The sequence below is a fragment of the Daphnia carinata genome, chromosome 4, assembly GCF_022539665.2.
Source record: "Daphnia carinata strain CSIRO-1 chromosome 4, CSIRO_AGI_Dcar_HiC_V3, whole genome shotgun sequence".
NCBI lineage: Eukaryota > Metazoa > Arthropoda > Branchiopoda > Diplostraca > Daphniidae > Daphnia > Daphnia carinata.
The window spans coordinates 225,889-234,323 of NC_081334.1; the positions used below are offsets into that span (position 1 = coordinate 225,889).

The 8,435-nt window shown below is 38.8% G+C and overlaps 1 non-coding gene and 1 pseudogene across 1 annotated transcript; one reads left to right on the forward strand and one right to left on the reverse strand.

The window, feature by feature from the left end:
- Positions 1-1,429: 1,429 nt before the first annotated feature.
- On the forward strand, positions 1,430-3,776 carry LOC130695354 (tyrosine-protein kinase-like otk; annotated as a pseudogene).
- Positions 3,777-5,018: 1,242 nt separating this feature from the next.
- On the reverse strand, positions 5,019-5,089 carry Trnag-ccc (transfer RNA glycine (anticodon CCC)). The gene has a single exon. It is a non-coding gene; the product is annotated as a tRNA-Gly (tRNA).
- Positions 5,090-8,435: the final 3,346 nt, after the last annotated feature.

The following is an 8,435-nucleotide window of genomic DNA, read 5'->3' on the forward strand; positions in this document are numbered from 1 at the left end:
GTAAGGATCCTGGATTGGACTTGTGTCCAGAATAGCGGGGCATGTCAGAAACGTCGATTTGGCTAACTTGCAACTTTTTGGACCTGACAGATGTAAGGGAAGAAACTCATGCAATCGTCATTCTCGCTAATCTGAAAAAAGGCGTAGAAATGTACTGTGTGTAATGTTCAAAGTACGAAGAGCGCCATGTCAAAAAATGTTGAATCTAGGCCACAACCTGTGTAAAAATGTTATCCCAAATTGAGAATTTTGGGCCAAGTACTATTGTGAATTTAAACCCCAAATTTAGATTATAGTACACATTGCCAGGGAGTTACCAACCCCAAGTATGACATCAAGTCTATCGGTAAAATCGACATTTTTTAAATATTGCGACTTTACCTTACAATCTACTGAAACAGGTAATAAGTTTTTCAAAATTTATTTGTCACATTTTCGTGCATTCTGCGTTTTTGTTTTCGCTAATCGTGTTAACAGGTTTCCAGCAAGTCGCAGGATCTCTGAATGAGCAATCTGCCCCCTACATTTCCATATCCTAATGGTTACTGATTTCACACAAGCTTCGGGCAATCATGGTATCGAATTTGAACTGTTAACGTGATTGGAGGGCACATGGATTTTACTGGAGGAATGTTCACTGCTCCGTTGATTTAATGTATTTTTTTTTTGCTTTTGCGGGAACTATCTTGGCTAGTGCTGTAATTCAACCATTAAAATATGTCATATTTATTTGAAACTGTGCCAAATACTGTTGTTGCCACAAGTTTGGAGACCATAACCCTGATACTACCATATGTAGTATACAGTGCATCTAGAAACGACACACACTTTGAAAAAGAATGGCCAAATCTGATTGGATATTGTCAGGTATCCAGATTTGTCTCGAGCTGGTGATAATCCTACAAGTTTTACCCGCATAGTGTTGTGAGAAGAAAATTTTCTTACAAAACAATTGTTGATTAACAGTGTATTGGATTTTAACAAATAAAATCCTCAAATCAAATCAAATCCAAATCACATCATTTGCGGATGTGGATTAAATTGGATTTTATTGGTTAGTTTAGTTAAAGTTAGCTTAGGTTAGTTTAGGTTAGGTTACTGAAGGACTTTTGCTGTTTTGAATGATTCAAAAATCCAATGCAAATCCGCAAAAAATTGGATTTGCTTCGGATTTTTTGTTTTTTGCGGATTTGATTGGCCAAAATCCAATACCCTGTTGATTAAAGGCGGAAGCCATTTTAATGACTACCCTTGCATTAAAAAAATATGAGCAAAATAATTTATACTTGGGAACATTTTAAATTCACTCACAGAACATCTCACAATCAACTTATGAGGAAACAATTGCCATATACTGCATATAAACGATTTCTTCGTAAGTCGAACCTTTATTGAAACAATTGGGTTGAATTCATACGCTTAATACAAGATGGCACTGTCAAGAGTAATTGCATGCCGTACAACGGAAAAGTTTTAAATAAATAATAGCGTATCGTATGACCGCTTTGTTGGTTGGTGGATTTATTTCTTAAACAGCTCCGCCGACGATCCAGCAACATCCCGTAAGCGCCGCCGTCAATGAAGATAAAACGGTATCGATGAGTTCAGGATCGCCCTCAACGGCTACTACCGTTCAGTGGCTAAAAGATGAACAACCGCTAACCGACCCACCAAAACCAGTCCACGGACTTCGCAATTCAACGCTAACTTTTGTTGCAGCTTCCAAGAGGCATGTTGGCAATTACGCGTGCCGGTTGAAAAACTATTGCTCTGCACGCCCTAGGTATTACGCTCTATTGTGAATTCAAAATTGTTTCAGCAAGTTACACAAAAAATCTCATTATAACAGAAAAGTTAAAGGTTACGGTGCCCCCTGTGGCCAAGAGTTTAGAGCTGGGCACTGTCTGTAAAATTTTGTGTAAACCTCAAGGCAGTACAGCTCCAATTGTGCGATGTGTCAAATATGATTTAAAACCGTTGCTTATCTGTTCGCCGCTCACTGACAACATCAATGGAACACTCGTCCTCCATGGAGTACAAGATGAGACGATGCTGGACAGTACACCTGTATTGCTACTAACTCGCAAGGCCTTATAAGCGCTTCCGTATTGTTCAACGTGACAAGTAACTGGGCAGTATTTTCCTTCGAATCACCGTGCATAAACTCAAATGTTGTCATTGCAGTGTCACCGAATTTCAAGTCTCTGCCCAACAACGTCACGTTCTATAAGGAGGTTAAAAGGTAGAGTTACATTGCAGAGCGAGCGGTCATCCTATACCCACGATTCAGCGGGACAAGGATTCGGCTATTGATGGATTTACTTCCGATCGACAGTTGACCTTTTCTTATTCCGATACAAAATTTCAAATTCCAAATTTTAATTTAACAACGTCACGGTTGTGAAACAGGTTATACATTAATTATCGATAATGCCCAGCAAGCCGATCAGGGATTTTACAGATGCACAGGAGGGCAATGCAGGCGGATTCAAAAGAGCAGAATTTCGATTGGTGGTTCAAGGTAATTGCTATTTTTTAAATGTTAATTATTATACGAAAATTTATAGATATCGTTTTTTATACAGTCTGGGAATACCAACACAGTGATTATGAAGGGGCTGAATCCATTACGAAGACTACAGTCATCACTTTATGAGCAGCCATCGCCTATACTTTTCTTTCCATCGGTTTGTTGATTTGATGCCGTTTGAAACGACGCAACGGAAACTACAATGATGGCGGTAACGCTTTAGCTCAAGTCGCTGGTATACAAACTGTTTTACGTGAGTTCTTCATTCTCGGTGTTTGGACCGATCATTGTTTACTAATTTCGTCCTTTTTCTTGACCAACGACATTGGTTAAGGAAGACCAAGATGAAAATGGACGCCAATCTCCGGCTATTGACAAATTGAACGTTCCTAGCTCCACCATTACTAAGGAGCATTACAGTGCAAAGGAAGATTCCGAGACATCCTTGAGGGCTTAGTTACGGGTACCAGTCTGTAAACAATAGTCAGGATTTCATCCAGTTGCAATTGTTTTAATTAAAAAATTAACTGACTTATTTTATTTATAGGTCTTAATTATATAAACAGCACCACTCGTATTCTTCTAAGGATATTAGCAACTCGAAATGAGGATCTGATTGTAGAATTCCGCCGGAAGGTAGACATGCTGCATCAATTCCGTCACGCCAATCTGGTGGCTGTTTTGGGTTGTTGCTGTGATTCTCCTGACGTTCAGATGATTTTGATGGAATACCACCAGCTTTTCAATTTGAAATTGCATTTGCTGTTGACTTTGTCTTCTCAACCGTGGTCCCTAGCCCAGATTTAAAGCGCCACATTACAAATTGCTTCGGGAATGAACGCACTGGCCCAAAAGCGTTTCGTTCACCGTGATGGCGGTACGCAAAACATCCTGGTTGGGTTCCACGGCAAAGATAATCAACGAGTATGTTCAATTCACTTGATGACACGTTGTCGAAGAGAATAAAATTTTTCATTTTATTCAGACCTCTTTGAAAATCGGCAGAAACGACATGGACAAACAGCCGTTCAACAAAGATTACTTTGTTTTCAAACATCTGCCCATCGCTCTGCGGTGGCTTCCGCACGAAGCGGTGCTGAAGGATGAACATTCAACCAAGTCCGATTTGGGGATGTTTGCCGTCACAATATGGGTGTTGTACAACGCAGCGCAACAACCCCTTACAAGTCACTCGGATGATGTCGTCCTGCCCGAATTGAAGGAAAAGGGTACTCTGTGGTATGACCACCATCGAATTCTATTTTGCAACACCTCTTTTTCGATTTCGTTTTGCTAGACCATTTCTTTCTGTTCCTCTTCGCAGCTATTTGATTTCCGGTTCGTATTTGTATACCCGATGATCGTGTAATCCGTTGGTTCGCCCTACTGCTGAACGTTCTTCGTACCTTAAATGCGATACGTTCAGGTCATTTGACATTTCGGTTTGCCTCATATTCAGATTTATTTTTTAAAAAAATTCTTACTTAGTTGAATGTCCTTAGTCATTTTGATCACGATGGATTTCGGATTCTACATCCTTTTCAGATATCCGGCTGAAATAAAAGATGTAGCGTTTTTCAAAAATAAAAGGTATGAATTCCTAAGTTTCTTTGTCAAATCTATGGTCATCTGTGTCAAATCTATAGCAAAAGGTTCTAAAAGTAAGGATAATCAAAGTGAGAGTTCTTAGGCTTTTTTGTACAATTTCTGACAGAACAATCGACAGCGGGCCGCCGCCCTTTACGGGATACCTTTTAGTAAATGAGGCACTACAACGTGTAATGCCTGGCTGCGTTAAAGGTGTCCGTCTCCACATCAATTCTGCAGGAATCACTGCCCCAAGTTACCATTGCTAGCAACAGCAACCATTGCCACAATAAAGTGTAAATCCGTATCCGCAGAGCTGCACGGCTTCCGTGGGTTTTCCTTTTTGATATCTGTATAACAAAGGGGGAAGGTAGTAGACAAGTGGGTAATCCATTGTTGCACGTAAGTGAGAAGATAGTCATCTAATGCAAATTACTTAATACCAAAATCAGTAGTTCAGTGGTTATCACGGTTGTCTCACACACAACAAGTCCTCAGTTCAATCCTGGGCAGATGCACATAGCATTTTGAAACAAACGTAAAACGTTAAGTCCCATACATTCACGTGAACATTTTTTGAGTAAAAAACACTTATCGTAACACTCGCCGTAATATTGGTTGGAAATTCTGTCAATTATTAGCAATGAAATAGTGGATAACATCACCATGTTTTTAGGCTTGTTTTCTAGCAAACTTTCACATCCTTAATGGTATTTAAAAATGCGATCTCCTAGAAATCAAAGGCCCATCGAAATATTCTGCAATCATTATGGGGAAAACATGCACAAGATAGCAATATTTGAAGACGCGCTCTATCTACTATACTGAATTTGACAGATCTCTGTAGATAACTTCACCATGACATGTGGAATAACGCCACATTTACTATTTAAAATATAAATGCATTGACTGGGAATCGAACCCAGATCACGCGCGTGGGAGGCGCGCATTCTACCATTGAACCATCAATGCTTGTTAGAGAGACATAATAGAACAAAAAAAAGTTTAAGCCATGACATAAATGTGATCAATAACGAGCGATGATTGGCAAATTTAACTTTTACCTGTTCTCGAATAACTAAGGAAAAACAAAGAAATTAACCCACGATGCGATGCCGAATCGTGTACGTAGATAAAATACATTCTAAAGACCATTAGTGATTGAATGGGCTACAATGAGGCAAACGCCTCGATTTACGAAACAGTTAGAAGCACGAACTTTGATAACATGTGTGTTGAACGTCTTATTTCCACTATCTTCGTGCCTCAAAAATGGCCGCCCAGAGTTTAAACATGTAACTAGTCACTCGCTAAGCTTTGTTAAATTGCACCACGAATCGATGACTGAGACGAAACGAAACGATGAAAACAAAAAACTAACCTGTAAATCCATTTTCTCGTTGTGTGTACAAGGAGGCGTACAGCTGACCCACATAGCACAATTCGGTCCCACGGACATCCGTGGTATATCCTATTTGGATAACGGTGACATCTTAAGGGCATCCGTGGAACTGCCTGACCTCCGAGTTGGATGTCCATCGGATACCGACTGAATATTACAAGACCTCCCGGGAATATGCCGATGGATATCCGAGGGACGTCCTGCTGGGCGGGAAAAGGACAAGCCTTGAACATGTATCAATTATGCAAAAATACCTTTGTTTTACCAATTAAAATAATTCCAAAATGGCAAATAACGCAAACGAAGAAAGAAGTTGAGGGTTCATGAGCACACTAATGTTTGCTAGCTGAAGGCATTCCTGACTACAGATGGCTCTTCTAATCCTCCCCTCCCCCGCTTCCAAGAACTGAGTAATGAATTAAGTAAAACAAAACAATTGTATTGTTACGAGAAATTTCTTTGTATTGAGAATGATGACATAAATACCGCAAGATAACATTTAACTGTTTACTTCAAACGAGAAAAAAACACCAATCAATTGCATAAAATTAAACAACCCTCGCATTATTTTTTTCTTTTCTTTGCAGTTGCGCAGTAAAGCCTGTCACCTTGATGGCATTCAGTTCTGTTATTATTGGTTGAGTTCTTTTCGCGGCCCCTATAATGAAAAATATTAGACACTATTTAAATCTATCACTGTACCCATTATACTTTTAATAGATTTACCATCATGATTTTCGGAAGTTCTGTGCAGTCTATTGTTATCACAGTTTCCATTACATTTCAATAATGGGCTGTTTGAAATGGGTGGAATGTGATTTTCAGAAGCATTTGAAATATTTGATGACCAATGATTTCCTCTGCAGTCTACATAACAAACAAACAAACAAAATAAAAATAAAAATCCAAAACATAAAAACTGTATATATAAGTTTGACTAGTATATACTACCATTATTCATTCTCAACCTCTTTTCCTTGTTAGTACATACATTATTATTGTATTATTGTAACTATGTAAGGTAGAAAATCAAGTAATGAATTTGACGAACGCTCAACTGGTGTGCCTTGTAAAAAATAACCAAAATGAGCGTTAGTTTAAAATTGTAAGCGGAACTGGGAATTCTAATAGAAGTCTTATTTTGTATATTATGTGAATTTTACTTAGTAGTTACCTATACGAGACGGCAGGGGCAAAGAAGTTGGAGGTGGGGACTCCTCTTCGGAATCGTAAGCACCCTGTCAACACCAAGAAAAAAAATTAATTTAATTACGTGTAAGCAAAGATCAATTGCCAAAAAAAATAATTAGAAATAGTAAAAGCTTTCAAGCGTCCTGAAGAACGGATTAAAACATCATTGGCCAAAACCCCTTATGAACGCTCACGATAAAAGAAAGTTGACTAAGACAAAAACAAAGATCAATGGCCAAAAACAGTAATTAAGAAATAACAGAAGCATTAGAGCGACTGGTAAAAACAGTTTAAAAAATTATCGGGTAAAGCCCCCTTTCGAAACCCACAAAGAAAAAAAGAAATTAGTAAGGCTTTAAAAAAGTTCAGTTAAAAAAAATGAAAAGAATTAATAAAAGCATTAAGTGGAGTGAAGAAACAAAGCAATTCATCACGCATGGAAAAGTAACACACCCCATAATTTAAATAATAGTTAAATAACTCTTTCTAAAGTATTTCTAATCCTAGTCGGCCTATGTCCCGACTAAGATATCTATCTAACTGAAGGTCCACTGACCTTGGCCAGACAATAGGTTTCACGACGACACTGTGAAACCAATCCCGGTACCTGTGGCCATTGAGGTGACAAGTCTCAATGCCCTTAAACTTATAGTAACAATGCCAGCACTCGAACCGTTGCCGATCCGTTCCGAGCCTGATACACTGTGTCTGGGATCGGCCCAGCACTAGTAAAATGAATAATGTACTTACGGTTTGAGATTCCATTTGAAAAATCCAAAATATGAAGGGGTCTCAGTAGGAACAGAGGCGGGCAGCTGGGCAGGAACAGAGCGGACCGCTGGACAGGTCCGTCAGAAGCACTTACGCAGAGAAAACAATCAGGATTGACACTGTTAACACTGATTCGGGAGACGGCCATAGCCCACAGAATAAAAGATGCACTAAATCAGTTGCAAACGAGAAAAGTTTCTAACGCGAAGTTCACTAAATGTTGCACCAAAAACTCCTGAAATAGCACACACACAACACCAACAATAACCTTCACCATATACAACTCAACAATGACTGAAATTCTGAGTCCGCATGCGAAAATTGGGAATTCGAAACTACCATTATTTGCCATTTCAGTAGTCTTTCCCTAAACACCGGTGAATGGTTTCTTCTCAAAAATCCTTTTATAGAACAACTTTCATTATTGAAGCAGTTTTTTGCACGGAGATTGTTAAAATATTACTGTTAGTTTGTAAAATTTGTTTCAAATAATAATTGCGAATTACTTAAAAAACACCAAACAAAATATGGCAAACACTGGGTAACCTGTCGATGCTAAGCTTCAATTCAGTTGGCGTCTGCACGAGTGAGGCAGCAAAAGGATATCAGGCAAGTTTACATTTACAGTTGTTTTTTTTTTGGTTAACGTGACATTTTCTTATATTTAGATATCAGATTTCGACAATATATACTTAGAGATGAATGGGATTATTTACAACTGCTCTCTTCCAAGATCCTCCTGCTCTCTTCCTGATGAAGAAGTTCACTTTAGAATTGCCATTGAAAAAGTATTTTTAAACATTGTGCATTATTTAGAGGTAACGTTCAATGCAATATGCCTATGATAATGTAGCGCCAATGTACTTTGGCGCTTAGCATCAGATGCTAAGTGGCCTAAATGTGCGATGTCAATGGACTTTGCCAATCTGGCCGGATGTCATAGGCCTTAAGAGC